Here is a 16,764-nt window from a genome sequence, read left to right on the forward strand (position 1 = left end):
CCTTTTCCATGTGATAATGAAGTCACAAAAGATTGGTTACACACAGTAAGTGCCCCTGAAAACACAACTATTTAATTGATACGTTTTTGTTGTTTCAAAGTCATCCTAGGAACCTGAGTAATTTCTCAGCTTATGCTTTTCCCACATTTCTTGATTTCCTTCTAATCAGAACCAGGAGTGTTTTATTTAAAAATTTTAAAAGACAGTTAATATTCAACTTCTGGTAACTTGAAACATTCTGTTATATGTAGCAAAGTATCATCTCTCAGGCCCAGTTTCCTTATTTCCTCATGTTAGTTGGAGCTGAAGCTCATTCATCTGTATAATTGGATTTTTTTTTCTCTCTTTCCTTGGGCAAGCTCTTGTGGGGGGAAAAAATGGAAATACAGTTGCTAGTCGGGGCCATATGAGGGCAGCCTTCTGGTCCCGGGTGTTGAGGGCTGCTGACCAGGAACAGCCCGGCCTCATGGATGCTTGAATTTCTGCTCTTCCATTTACCGTTCGAGTGAATTTGGGCCAATTATTTTAAACTGCGTTTCTATTTTCTCATCTATAACAAAGGTATAACAATAATATTGACTTCATAGAGATATTTCCAGAATATTAAAAAAAAAATAGTCCCATAAAGTTCTTAGGACAAATACGTGGCATGTAGGATATATCTGTGTAATGTTCCTGTGTTGCTCCATTGTCACTTTTCCACGGCCAAGCTCTCTATGGATGGAGCCTATTTGCTAGCCCTTCATGGCCTGGCCTCCTCGGCCCCAGTGCTAGCGGGCACTGCCATCCTCTCACGCAGAGGGCAGTTGAGATCCACTGGGAATAAGTTAGACCTGGGGAGGCACGTCAGCACCTGTACCGGACACTCACTGTCACCAGGCCACTCACCCCTGGGGCGCTGCTGCCCCCACAGGAGGCTTTCTTGGAAATCGATTTCGGGTCACAGTTCTTACTTTTTTTGAATGGTGGATTCAAATATTAAGAGGCATTTTGTTCCAGCACATTATGTTCCCCGTGGGTGTAAAGGGTCGAAGTCATCCCGACGTGGAAATGCTCCCTGTGCCGGAGCAGCCTGACTCGCTCCGCGGTGCCCGGAGGCGCCGGGACCCAGGACCCAGGACCCGGCTGCGTGGGTTCCAAGCGCCACCTGCTCCTTCTCAACTGGGCCGCCTCAGTTTCCTCGTCTGCAAAGTAGAGATAAAATAGCCTTACCCATCTTCAGCGTTATTGTGAGAAGACACTGCAAGGCCTGGAACACAGCGAGGTGTCAAAATGTGGTGGCCACGGTCATGTCGCCCGTGGTTGACACTGCGCAGAATCTCAGCCAGGACTAAGGGGTCACAGTTACTGGAAGACCACTGTGCTTTAGAGAGGAAAGAGCCTTGAGACATTATATTCTCACATTCACTCACACATTAAAAAGAAAAAAGAAGTCCCAACAGCTGATGAGGACAGTCAAAGTGGCCCAAGGAACACCAGCAAAGTTTCTTCACCTGCCCTGTTGCCCATGTGTGCGACACGACCTTCCCCCGCTTCCATCAGGCCACCCTGGACTGCCATGCCGGGCCGAGGTTACAAGGGAACAGTCCACGTTAGACAAAAACAACTCGAGGACAGGAAGGGATACACTTGAACTTCCCATGCAGTTGTTTTTCCCATGTTAAAAATCAGGGAACTCATCCTAAAGTGTTCAGTACTTTATTTTCTATGACGATTTTCCAGGAATTGCAAGAATCAGAATATGGCCGTCCTACGACGATGCTTGGTGAAAGGTTCCAAGATACGGTAGCTAGACTTTAGTGAAACAAACATGGGTTCTGTCTACTGCCTCTCGTTTTTGAGGGCATAGAGGAAAAGAATTCCCTGCATCTGTGCTTCCATCATGGTAGCCACCAGACACACTCACCGGCTTATATTTCACTTTAAATCAATTAAATTTTTAAAAATTAGAAGGTAGGTTCATCAGTTGTGCTGGCCACATTCCAAGTGCTCGGTGGCCATGTGTGACTGGTGGTTCCCATGCTGGACAGCTCAGATGGACTCTTCCACCGCCACAGAATGGCCCTGGATGGTGCCGATGTCAGCACCTGGGAAGGACCTGTATCTGGTGAGTAGAGCAGGCTGTCCTGTGGTCGGAAGTGCTGTCGGGAAGTCTGTTCACAACATGCACAAATGGGTTACTCAGATGACAGACAAAACCGTATCCAAACTCTGGTGAGAATTTCTTCAAACCCAAGCTTTCACTATGCAGTGAAGAGTCTGTCGTTTGTGATATGAGGAAGATCTAGATAGAAGGAAAAAACCTGCAGACTCTAAGGGGGAAAAAGGCAAACATGAAACTAACTGATTTAGGCTCACCTGATTTTCTGATTTATTTGTAAGCATGTTTGAAGTGTTTTCAGCTGTCAGCGTCATAAGGGGCTTTTCCGGTGGATACTTATGATACTTACATTTCACTTGGAAGGCGCCTACCACTTCCAAATGCTGATGTGTGTCTGGGGAAGCAGATCATGGCGGCTCAAGATTGAGTCTGTCCATGGAAAATGTCTGTGTTGGTAGAATTCCACCATTAGCTAGGACGAATTTTAAAGAGGATAAATTTTTATCTGTTTAGATTTTATTTTGGCAGCAAAATGTCTAATGATTATTCAGTTTGCTCTGAAGTATAAAACATCATTATGAGTTGTGTGTAAGTGCTTTGAAATTCAATCTACACTCTGCCTATTGCTTTTTTTTTTTTTTTTTTTTTAATGTGGATTGAACTAATGAATAACAGTAATTTCCAGCCTTGAAGTCAGGAAGGAAGAATTGGCACTTTGCTCTCACAATTCTGACCTTTGACAAAAACGATAATCCTTATACTGGAATTGTGCTGTAGAGTTTCCAAAATGCTTTCAGGGAAAGTGTTTTCACATAAAGTAGCCCACTTCCTTCTGAAACAGTCATGAAACAGAGGGGAGTTTTCAGCATTCTTAACTTAGAAACTAGGAAACTGATATGTACGGAATTAAGTCATCTGCCCAAGAGACTCAGATATGAGTGGAAGTCAGGTGTTACTTGGACTGTGTGCAATGCTGCATTTCTCAGCATCTTGTATATCAGTCTAAACTTTTCTAAAATAGTTTATTTTTTTAAAAAAGTAATTGGTAGGAGGACACGTCCAAGACCTTTCACTGTGTAGAGTGCTCTCTGGAGGCCATGTTGCACTTGGCTCACTTTTTGGATGAGGGATGTATTTTCCATCCCATTATATGTTTTAGTAGGTGATGCTATAGAATAGGTTTATCAGATTATGAGCAGAGGGCAAATCCAGCCCATCTACTCTTTTTGCCACCAAAGTTTTTTTGTAACACAGTGATGTTCATAAATTTACATCTATGGAATTCAGTATTATTAATGGTAATCATGACGCTATACATTACTTGTAGATTCGAAAGCATTGATGTATAACTTTGTACCCTCTGACCAAAATCTCCCCTTTTCCCCACCTCCCAGTCTCTGGTAACCACCATTTTCCTCTGTTTTTATGATTTTACCTTTTTGAAATTACCTTTATAAGTGATGTCATACAATACTTGTTTTTCTGTGTCTGAGCTAATTAACACAATGCCCCAAGTTCCATCCATGTTGTCACAAATGGCAGAACGTCCTTCTTTCTCGTGGTTGAATAATATTCCATTATACATATATATTACTTCTTCTTTATCCAGTCACCCATTGATGGAGACTTAGGTTGTTTTCATACCTCGGCTACTGTGAATAATGCTGCAGTGAACATGAAAAGTGCAGAGGTCGCTTAGAAATCCTGTTTTCATTCCTGTTGGATAAATACCCAGAAGTGGAATTGCTGGATCATAAGGTAGCTCTGTTTTTAATTTTATGAGGAACCTCCATACTGTTTTCCATCGCAGCTATGCCAATCTGCCGTCCCACCAACAGTGCATGAGGGTTCCCTTTTTCCACATCCTCATTTACATGTATCTGTTGTCTTTTTGATGATAGTTTTCCTAACAGGTGTGAGGTGGTACTTCATTGTGGTTTTGATTTGCATTTCCCTGATGATTAGTGATGTTGAGCACCTTTTCATATGTCTATTGGCCGTTTGTACGTCCTCTTTGGAGAAATGTTTATTTAGGTCCTCTGCCCATTTTGTAATCAGATTGTTTGTTTGTTTGGCCAGGAGGGCTTTGTCAACACGGATTGCTGATGGAAAAAGCAATTATCACTCCCAGATGAAAAAGTTAATTATCAGAATATGGCTACTTGGTTTAAATCAACTCTATAAGAGGTAGTGTGAAAACTACGAGACAGTCGAGACGGCCTGTGACGTCAGCACAGTCTCGCTCTTTTTTTCTCCTCCCACATCCTCAGTTATGGCCCCAGGAGACTTCAGTGTCAGTACGTTGAAGGCGACGCAAGTTCCCCTCAGGCATCCTCCTCTCTACAACATGTACTTCGTGGTCAAAGGGTAAAGTCTAGAGTGGCAAGTGACTGTCCCTTCACCCAACCTCAGCCAAAGACGCAGTCTGCTTCCGGCCTCCATCGTGGAGGAGCCTGTGCTCCTCTCCAGTCACCGTGGCATACATGGTCTGATGGCTAGGAACAGCTCATGCTCGTTCGAGCATATTTTAAAAATGTAGGAAAGTATAAGCACAACAGAACAGTACCCCAAACCTACAAATTAAAATCACTCCTAATCCCAACACCCAGAGAGAACTGCAAGTAACATTTGGGTACATTCCCTTTATTGCTTTTTTATATAAATATACATTAAGTTGAAATATTTTTATGTATATTGACCATTTCTATTTCTCCTAGAAATTGACTCTTGCTGTTCTTCACCTATTTTTCTAATAGGGAGTTACTGTATTTATCTTAATTTATAGATTTTTTTCCCAAAATTAATCAAGGATATTCAACGTTTCTTATTTAATTTAACCATTTTCATATTGTTTAAACTTTCTCCCAATTTACGTAGAGGTTACCAATACTTGGCCATGTTAACCCACAAAAATAGTGATACCATGTGGCTCACCTTAGCCTTTAGCTTTTAATTTTATGTTTGTTGTGTTCAGGTGTCTTAACTTCTTACCTAGTTACACACGTCCTTTGTGAGTTTTTTCCCAGTGTTTTAATACTTAGTGCTGACCATCCAAGTTCATTTAAATTTCACTTTTATTTTCTTTGGTTTTTTATCATATTATTTTTATGTCTAAGCAAATATATGCATCCAGTGAATAATAACTTGACATTTTTATCAAAGATGCATTTTTTTCCTTCATACCATTTATTGACTATTCTATATCTTTCCAGTCAGTGTGTTAGGCTCCTTTTAAGATGTCATATTATGAATTAAAGTTCTTATATGGTTTATTAAGGCATTATTCATGCAAACATTTATTTCAAGACTATATGTGCTGTGCCATTTCTCTTTTCACATGTTGTGTCTAGTATAATGCTATTTTAATTACAAAAGCTTTAACTGATGCTCCTCAACTTGTGATGGGGTTACATCCCAATAAACCCATCGTAAGCAGAAAATATCCTAAGTTGAAAATGCGTTTAATACACTTAACCTACGGAACATCGTACGGAGCCTCGCCTACTTTAAACGTGCTTAGCCTGAATTTGGGTAATTACTTTGACTTTCATCTCAATACTAAACATCTTCCTCTCCTTCTCATCAGAAGCAGGAGACAGACGGGCATTTTGTAGACATGATGGGATGCAAAAACACAAAATCAAAAAATCAAAAAAAAAAAAACACTGGCCACCCAGTTCACTGTAGAGTGTGGGTTGTTTACCCTCGTGATCGCCTGGCTGGCTGGAAGATGCCCTGCCGAGCGTCACGACAGAGTAACATGCCAAGAGAGTAACATCACTAGCTTGGGAGAAGATCAAAGTTCAAAATGCGAAGTACGGTTTCCACTGACTGCATGTCGCTTTCACACCATCATGAAGTCAAACAGTTGTAAGTCAAACCATCATAGGTTGAGGAATGTCTGAACTGCAATTTATTAATTCTAATTTGCAAAATTTTTCATTTATACACAGTTCTAAAAAGTGAATAAATCTTACAGGAAGACATAGAAAAAAAATTTTTTTTCTTTTTAGTGGTATGTACACATGGTTTGTATTACAATCAATGATTTTTATATTCATTGTAATACAGAGTGTTTTAACACGTGGTAGCACAAAGTTTCTTTCATTACTCCTCGTCAAATTGTATCTGTGTTCATTTATATTTTTCTTTGTATCCCTTTGCCATAGATTCTCCAGGAGTTTACAGTCTTGTGAAAAGACCTTTTTAATCTTTTATGAAGCATTTGCTTTCTACTTTATCTGAAATAGTTTTCTGCTGCCTTCTTTTAGTTTGTATTTGCTGGGTAAATTATTATCACTCTTTATTTTTTAATATTTTAGTGTAATTTTATCTTTATTTTTTTCTCTTGCACGTGGCTCATATAGTTGCATATTGGATTGTCTGCCAAATCCAGTTGTCTTTATTTTCTAATAGACGAGTTTAATCCTTTCATAGTTATTTTCATAAGTGAATATTGTTTTATGCTCTGGAATTTGCCTCCTTTGTATCATTTTCTATACGAATTTGTTTTTCGTTTACTTTTTTTTTCCTCATCTTCAGGGATTTGGAAGTAATTCTTCCAGTTTCAAATTCCTTAAATGATTGCTTTTTTGTTTTCCTGATAACTTCAATTAATCAATTCTTCTCTGTCGTTTCATGAAATTATTCCACTTTATTTATTATCTATTTACAAAAGATGAAAAATCTAACAAGCCTGCACTTCTCTGCCTTTTAAAAACTCACTCTTGTTCATTTGAGAAGATTTGGTTTTAGATCCAAATTATTGACATTAAATTATTATATTTAGCATCTCCTTCATTAACTATTTTCGACTTTACAAAATTTAAAATAATTATTTAAATTTCAAAATTTATTAAATCTTTTATATTGTAATTTTTTCATTCTTGAGTTTAAAAATTTTAGTTCTTTCTCAATCAACTGGAATATCTACTTAAATCTCTGTTTTAATTATTTATATATATTACATTTTAAACACTTGCATATCTGAGAATGTCCTCTTGTTGCCTTAACATATGGAGGGATATTTGGTTAACATTTTTACGTGTCAAATTTACGACATCAAATTCGGAGACCTTTGTGCGATAGTAATTGCAGTGGAGAAGTCCGAGACCAACTCCGGTTGTTTGTTCCCTGTGTGTAACCTGCATAAGAATATTTACCTTCATTATTCCAATTGCAATTTTTGATTTGGTGTGGGTCATTTTCGTTTCCCTTTCTCGGCACATTAGGAAGCGTTGCTATTAGAACGCCCGGAGTTTTGTCAGTTGTGGAAATTTTCATCACTTTTTTTTTCTTTAATGATTGCTTCCATTGTAATTGTCCGGATTTCTTTGAGAAAACCCAAAATACTTATTTTAGACTCTATTCTCTAATTTTCATATGCTTTACTTTTTCTTTAATAGTCTTTTTCTCATCCCTTGGTCTTTCTCCTTTATTTTCAGAAATGAATCTCAATTGTGTGCTTCACATGAATGGTTTTACTTGTTGCCGGAGTGCAGTCATGCGCCACTTAACCATGGAGATACGTTCTGAGAAATGCGTCATTAGGTAATTTTGTCATTGTGCGAATATCATAGAGGCACTTACACAAACCTGGAGCCTACCACACACTGGACTGTATGCGTGAGCCTATTGCTTCCTGGGCTAGAAACCTGTACAACATGTTACCGTACAAAACAACATGAGACTGAATCGAGCACTAGAGAAAATGATGTGATGAAGAGATGCAGTAGACACGAGATGTATGAGACTGCTGCTGGTGGGACACGGGATACTGTTTACAGCACAGCTTTTTAATAAGTAAAAAGCAAGCACTCTAAAATAATGAAAGTATGGGAAATACACAAAACAGTGTAGTCATTTATTACCATTATCAAGTAGTATGCACTGTACATACCTGGATAACCATACTGTTACACGGCTGGCCGTTCAGCAGGTTTGTTTATGCCGGCATCACCACAAACGCGTGCGGAATGGGCTGTGCTAGGACGTTATGAAGACTAAATACATCACTAGACCAATACATCACATCAGCTTCACTGTAACCTAGGGGGCCACCATCGTGTCTGAGGTCCTTGGGTGACTGAAACGTCATTATGCAGAACATGACTGTAGTTCTTTCTTTACTGACTCAGATGCAAAATTTAATTGTCTTTGCAGTTTAATTTTCTATGCTTTATTTTGATCTTCACTTCTCAGCCTTTGGTCTTTGTGTTTCAGCCCACCCCCCTTTTGTTTCAGACCGGATCCCATTTACTCTTCAATTCCCGCTACTCACATATGCATAGACACCATCTTTTCTTGCATACTGGGGTTTAATTCAAGCTGAACTATTTTAACTTTTTTCTTCTTGCCTTGAGAAATCATTTTTTTAAATGTTCTTCAGAGGAGGCTTCATAATGATACTCTAGTTCCCCTTGGCCTGTATGGCAATTAGATTTTAATGGGACACATGTTGTTTTGTTTTCTTTCTGGTCTGAATGGAGATCTATCGTGTTTAAAGTGTTTGCAAATTAGCAGGATGTCCTTGGCTCAGCGACTGTCCATTTGGTTATAAATCTAATCATCTTCTCAGATCTATATATGAAAAGTAAATGTATGTGCACAGTTCTTGGCCCAATTCCCAGCGTCTTTTCTGTTGAAATTAAGAGGTGTCTTTCATTCCACACCCTGGAGTTCTTACCCGCTAAATTAAAGCCATCCGTGAAAATCCACTGCATGTATTCCTCCCACAGCCTTTCCATGCTTTGCCTCGAAACGTGCTGCTTCATACCTGAGAGCTGCACTTCCCAGGACACAATTCCTCCCTCTTCAAAAGCTCCCATATGCACTCCCTACACCCACTGTGTTCTTGCTGTGTGAAAGGGGGCACAAACAGTATTGGGATAACCTGTAAAAGCAAGAACTATATAGAAAAAGGGCGAGTGACTGCCAGTGATCCTAGAAATTAGACACAGAGAACAGACTGTGTATGAAAGAGCAGAAGAAAAGAAGAAAAGAAAGAAGGAGTCTTAAGGAAAGAAAGAATCTTCCTATCATTTTCAGTAGCATGAGGCTATTCTCTTTCATGAAGCCACCATGTTTGGTTTTTTCCCCACAATCCAATTCCATCAGCTTTATAGTTAGCGGAAATTCCTCTCATTTTCTAGCAATAGGTTGTCTGTCAGTTTTAATTTTTGGTGATGTTGTGAGTTTTCCTGTGTCTTAATAGGTATTTTAGAGATGAGCTGGGTGAGGCTGCCTCAGGGACGCCTAGCCAGATGCCATTTTAAATGGAAGCCTGTGGTTTCATTACAAACACAGAGAAGACAGTTGCCCATACCAGAAGATAAGACCATTGTTGATTTTTCCCATTCTGGGTTGATGTGAGCCATAACAGTGCTGTTTGTTTTCAGGGTCAGATATTGAACAGAAGGAATTATGCTAACTCCTTGATAAATTCCTTACAATCAAATTTTGCATTGATTTTAGTTTATTTTGTATGTTACACAGCCTAGCATAATATTGGCTCAAACTTGGTGGTAATTTTGTGTACTTAACTACACTGGAAAGAGTTCATACTGCTGTTGGATATTAATTGTTTTCCTTACCCCTTTATGATCTCAAAACACTTGATTCCATTCCAGGTTTAAACAGTGCTCCTCTCATTGAAAGATTCACCCAGGTAGGTAGTGGCTGTAAACTCCATCATGCATAATTTTCACAGGAACCTCCCCAAACATTCAGATTCTAGTCTTTCCTTCAAGGTTACAAACTGAGGAAGACTAGAATCTGAATGTTTGGGGAGGTTCCTGTGACTCAGTCACGTTGATGAGGATCAGGGGTGGGGAGAAGGTGAGGTTTTTCCTTCTTATTTGCTTTGATATCCTACAGCCTTAGAAAGGCATAACTGTACACTCCCTACATTGAAGACTCTCTGTCGTTGGACTAGATTTTGTTCATGTAAAAACAACTTGATTATCACTTCCAGAATTTGTGAAAGCATAAGCTCAGCTACCTGGCTCCTGGTTGGATAGAGGAGTTAATGCAATTTGTTCTTACAGGGGAAAAAAAAAGTCTGTCCATAATATTCCTCAAATGAGTATTATTAACTGTGTATACATGATAATTATCTGATAAACAGAAAAAAGCATAACATAGTAGGAAGGTTAGTGGACTTAGAATCAGAATAACTAAACTAAGATCCATCTATGTGACCTTGAACCCGTTATCTAATCTAAGTCTCAGTGTCTTCAGGTGGCAAATAAGGCTAATCCCACCTGCTTTACTCATTCAACAGGTTTTAGAAAGGTCAAATAACACAGGTATGTGAAAACACAAAATACTTTGTGAACTTTAAACACTGAACACATGAAAAAATGCTGTTCTAAATGAAAAATAGGGCCACACCTACATAGCATCAACAGAAGGTTCAGCAACTCTGTTATTTCATTAAAAAATAATCAAGATAGATTTATTGAGGATTATTCCAGGAATAAAAACTAGGTATCTAGCATCTAATAAAGAAATTTCCTGTTTGCTGTTCTACTTTTCAATTAAGTATATTGGTATTTGGTCGTCCAAAAGTATATTTTAAGTTTTTTTAAAACTATTAAAGTTGTGTGCTGTTCTTTCCTAGACCGGATAAATTAATTAGTCAAATAGGATGCAATGGGTAACATTTACCCTTTGGTAATTTTTTCCATTAATATCCATTTACCATATCTCACTCTTTCAACACTACCTTAAAGACTTATAGACTTTTACTCAGGTACTTCCTAATTAAGTGTATTTGTAATAGCTATAGTTTTTATTATCAAATCATTCTTGATTCAGACTTTAGGCTGATGGTTGTTAATTGCTCAGATTTTTTTAAATTTAATTAGCTTTAGGTGGCAGAACAGATGGTCTCTGAATCAATTGGTGCTGTATCTATGTGATAATATATTTTAATTCTGTCTAATGGGGTGAGTCTTCTTTTCTAAATTTTCTCATTAAACAGCACTCTTAGTTTCTCATTTTCTTTCTTTTTTTAAATTCAAGTTGTGTCAAGAGTAATGTGAAATAAACATGAATTTCTCAAATTGTCATCTTGGCCAAATTCAGAATCAAATATGATCGTCTTGGATTTAATATATGTAGTTTCATATATTTAAGGTTCTGCACACCCAATAATATTAACTCAATACAGGAGGACTCTTTACTCAACCCACATGATGTAATCCAACAACTTCCTCACACACTTTGGTCAGCACTCTAAGGGTGCTCGACTCTGGAAATCAGATATGAATTAAAACAGTGTCCTGCTCCTCTGCTCTTGAGGGACATAAAGTTTAGGGGGTGCTAAAGGCTGTATATTAAACTAATCATCACACTATTGATCATGTAATTACAAACTGTAGTAAAAGCTCTGAAGGAAAAGAATACAACTGTATGTAATAAAGAAGCCTGAACAATATTGGAGGGTTGGAGAAGGCTTATTCAGGGAAAGGCATCTAATCTGAGTTCTGGATGATGAATATCAATAAACTTGGTTATTAACTGCTAAAAAAGGAAAAACACAGTGATCAAATTAAAAACTTCTAAAAATCTTAAACAGCAGATCATATGTAGTAGAAGAATTTTGAACTACAAGATAGATCAGAAGATCTGTATGGATCAAAGAGAGACTCTGAAATGGAAAAAATGAGAAAAGCAAGGATAATAGAATAAGTAGAGATCCCAGATAGAAAATAGAGAATGGAGAAGAAAGTACTTGAAGAGATAATTTCTGTGAATGTTCTAGGAGATTCAAAGAATGCACACTTAATGAAGGACACCAAAGCCAAATTAAAACAAACAAAAATCAGGAACACAGCCTGATTAGAAGCATGAACCTGGAGGACACTAAAGACAAAAGATGGTTCCTTGGTTTGGGCTTGGCCAGTTTGATGGACAGCGGGCCCTTCACGGAGGCAGAACACATTGAGGGCAGGAGAGGCGGCTGGTGAGGTGAATGTTGAACTTGTTCAGTTTTACGGACCTCAGCACTAGCTATGTGGTGAAGCCTAGTAAGCAACTGGACGTACAAGAATGGACCTGAAAAGAGAAGTCTGGGCTAGAGACATCTAGTCCTCACAGGAGGAGAAGTTAAGTGAAGGCATTTGTACGGTCCGATGGACTGACATAAAGTCTAGGACTTTCTGGAACTACATATAATGACCGATAGAAGTAAATGCACCTGCAGAAAAAGCATGGAAGGATTACCAGATTGAAAGAAGAAAAAGCCACGGGAGACATTCCCACAAAAGCCAAAGCAAAATGCTGTAGAAGATATTCTTCTTTATTCTCCCACCTTTGCAATGTCTAAAACCACCTCCACATATAAACACATCATATTACTCTGACATTCTTCTAGCATTAAGTGTTGAAAGAAACACACACTCTTAAATACATTACCTGTGGACGCAAGGGTTCTTCAGACATAACACGTACTATATATGTTCACTTTATTTCTCTAGAGGTTTTATTAATTATAATTCTCTAAACCAGGGATCTACACAGTTTTTCTGTGAAGGACCAGATATTAAATATTTTAGATGCTGTGCCTCATGGGTCCCTTGCAAATACTCAACCCTGCTGTTGTCGTGTAACAGCAGCTGCAAACGATACCTAAATATCGAGAATAGCTAGATGCTGATGAAACAATGTATGGAGACCACATCGGTCCAGAGACGCTAAACATGTCGGACAGGCCCTGAGCTAATTTTATCCTTTTTACTGTACATAGGCTACATTTACATGCACAGCAATGTTGTTTTTTTTAAATTTCCATCTCTGTTAGGTCAGAGGAATATTTTTATTTTACCCAGAATAAACTAGACGATTAGATGCAGACAATGTGACAGGAAAAGATAGATTTAATTAGAAGATAACTGCAAACTATATAAAGAGTAACAAGAGAATATCAATAGCAATTTTTCGATTAAGGAGTACGCCTTATATATGGCAAAAGAGAAATGACATAGAAAATCAATCCCGTAAGAGAAGAGAAGCTATGAAAGAATTCATGATCCGTGTAATAAAACGAAAGTGTCCTTTTTGGAAGTATCAAGACATTCACATGAATACTGTGGACATTCCCACGCAGGAAGAAGAATAGTAACAAAGGAGATATCCCTCCAAATAAAAGTGCACATGTGTGCACACACAAGTACACACACAAACACACTCCTACACCTACAGTTTGGATCAATATATAGAGGCTTAAGAAAGCTCTGTAGGACAATACATTTAAAACAAAAACAGATGGTTATATTATTTTTTAAAAATATATGTTCAGATGATGTATTACAGACTCATACATCTGAAACCTGTGTAACTTTACTAACAGTTGTCACCCCAATAGATATGTGTGTGTGCGTGTGTGTGTTGTGTGTGTGTGTGTAAGAAAAGGCTAATATATTGATATATCTTGTTTTGTCTCTCTGCTTTAACTAGAATAGTTACAGATTTTTTTAAACAAACTGGTTTCCAGGAGGAAGGAATAGACATACATTTTCCTATTTCACTATATAAAATGAATATCCTGATAATTACATGTAAAACAAACAAAAGAAGACTCTCAAGAGTGGAGAGAAGAAGGCAGACTGGGTTGGGGACTCAGGAACCAAGGGACAACATGATAGTGAGTTTTCTGGGTTTTCTTTTTGCACTGTGAAGCCCAGACGTCTTCAGGCTGAGGAACCTAGCACCTGGAAATGACAAGATGTGCAGAAAAAAATGAATGAATGAATGAATGAATAAATAAATAAATCTACTCAAAACCCAGAGGACCATGAAAGGGGCAGCCTGGAAAGACAGAGAACTTTTAGACTATCTCTGCTCTACTTCAACCAAACAACACAGTAAAATTAATAAATAAATAACAACAACAACAAAAGAAAAACTATGGCTCCACACACACCCACACCAGCAAAGGTGCAGTGGGTCCTCCATGCTCACCAAACTGTAATATGGACTCTCCAAACCCCTCCCCAGCACTACCACCACCAGAGTAATGGTATAAGGCTGACTAGAGAGCTTCGAATTTCATCCCCATCAGGTGGTGAGGAGGTCTGCTGCTTCCCAACCAGTGAAATACCGTTAGAGACCACATGGGGAGCCTAGACTTCCACCCTGACCCAGAAGTAATGAGACGCCCCTCGTCACTGGCTCGAGTGGAAAGAGAAGAGGCGGTTGCACAGTCAGTGTGCGGAGGCCATCTCCCTGTGGCTTCAGTGGAGGTGCCTGGGGAGGTGTCAGTGGATGCCCTGAGGGCAACTGGTCCCCCCACCCAGCAGTAAAGATGCTGCCGCTACCTCAGGTGTCAACAGAGACCAAGGGGGAACCTAGACTTTTACTTGTCGTGGCTGAAAGAAGGAAGTGCCACCCTTTCTCCTGCCAGCATAGTGTCAGAGGAAACCGCTAAGGCAGAAGGTTTGAATAAGATTCTGTCTCATAACCGAATAAAAGTATGTCAGGCTTTCAGCTGAATATCACCCAACACACCAAGAACCAGAAAGATTTCAAAGTGAGCGATGAAAGATAATCAGTAGCTATCAATACCTACACGGCGTTGGGGTTAGAATTACCTGACAGAAATTTACAGAAGCCATGATGGTCATTCATCAATTACGATCTCAAAACAAATGAAAAATTAAAAAAAAAAAAAGTAAAAAAAAATGGAAAGTCTCAACAAAAAAATAGGAAGTCTCAGTAAAGAAATAAATCTGTAAAGAACCAAATGGAGATCTTTGAACTGTAAAGTAAAATAACTAAAACGAAAACTCAGTAGATAGGTTCAACAGCTAGATGGGAAGAACGGAGAAAATAATCAGTGAACTGGAAGATAGAACAATAGATACTAGTGCAGCAAAGCAGAGAGAAAATAGACTGGGGAAAATGAACAGGTCTGAGGGGAAAAGCCAACCACAAAAAGTTATATACTTTATGATTCGATTCATGCAGCATTTTTACGATGATAAAATTATAGAAATGAAGGAAATTAGCGTTTGCCAGAGGTCTTGCGTAGTTGGAGGAGCGGAGGTGGACACATGTGAGTACAGGAGGGTGACAGTGGAGATCCTGACGGAGATGGTAATGTCCCTTGGCTGTAACACTGTCACTATGCGGGCAATGATGTTATAAGACAGTTTTGTAAACTGTTACCACTGGGGGAAACCGAGTGAGGGGGTATGCAGGATCTCGCAAATACTTCTTACAGCTACACAATAATCTACAATTATCTCAAAATAAAATAAAAAAAATTTAAAAAATGATCTCCAAGTGTTATGCACATCTAATGCAATCTCTACAAAAATCCCCATGGCATTTTTTTTGCAGAATGGGAAAATTGATCCTAAAATGCACATGGAATTCCAAGAGAACCAAAGCGGTAAAAACAATCTTGAAAAAGAAGGACAAAGCTAGAGGACTAACATTTACTGACTTGAAAACCTACTACAAAACTACACAATTCAAAATAATGTGACGCTGTACAGATACTTGTACACCAATGTCCATAGCATAATTCACAATAGTCAAGAGGTGGGAACTACGCGTGTGTCCACTGGCGAATAGGTGCCCATATTGGACTACATACGTGACATGGAATATTATTCAGCCACAAAAAATACATAAGGTTCTGAAATGTGGTACCATATGGATGAATCTGGAAAACATCAAGGACAAAACTTGTGCAGCTCCACATATATGAGAAACCTAGAAGAGTCAAATTAATAAAGACAGAAATTAAGTTATGTTTTCCAGGAGCTGGTAGAATGGGGGGATGGAGAGAACTATGGCTTAAGGGCTGCAGAGTTTCTGTTTGGGGTGCTAACAATTTTGCAAGTAGTGATGATGGGCTCACAACTCTGTGAATGTAATCAATGCCACTGAATTGTACGCTTAACAATGGTTAAAATAACACATTTTATATATATTTTGACACTAAAATTTTAAAAATAAGCAAAAAGAAAACAAACATAAACTGATTGCTACTTTGTTAATTATAACTATTCCACATCTTCTGCTGTTAAAATAAAGCAAACTTGAGAGAGCAAACCTAGCAAAACGTAATAAGCTTAATTAGGCAAACAACTAGGGCAGGCTCCGCCTGTGAGGCCTGGCCCCCTTTCTCCTCTGCCCCTCCCTCGTGTGCTCCACCTTCCCAGAACCCCTGCAGCACTTACACCTGTCAACCTCATTCCTGCAGCTGGGCTCCTGCGGGGCCACCTCTAAGCCTGGAACAAGATGCTTCTTCCGTCATTACCGTTGTTCTTCTCTCTAGTCGGGATTCGTTGATTTTCTTTCACATATGGCTTGACGAGTATGGAGACCATAAGACTCACTCAAATAGTAATTTTAGTGGCTTTGTGTATTTCGTTATGACACTTGTCATAGTTATAATTTTTTAAATACATTTGTGATCATGTAATGTATATGTATCTTCTTTCACGAGAGTGTAAGATCCATGAAGGCAAAAACCATGCCAGGCTATGCTTGTCACCAAATCCCAGAGCTAGCCTCATGGTGGCATGTCACTGATAATGAATATTAGTGGAGTGAATTAGTGGAGCTCTTACTACTTTTCAGCAATAATCTTTCCTGAGAAATCATGTGTTGTACCCAAGAATCCAAGACGTCACATAAACTGTTGGCTG

This window comes from Rhinolophus ferrumequinum, chromosome 17 (genome assembly GCF_004115265.2).
Source record: "Rhinolophus ferrumequinum isolate MPI-CBG mRhiFer1 chromosome 17, mRhiFer1_v1.p, whole genome shotgun sequence".
Taxonomy (NCBI): domain Eukaryota; kingdom Metazoa; phylum Chordata; class Mammalia; order Chiroptera; family Rhinolophidae; genus Rhinolophus; species Rhinolophus ferrumequinum.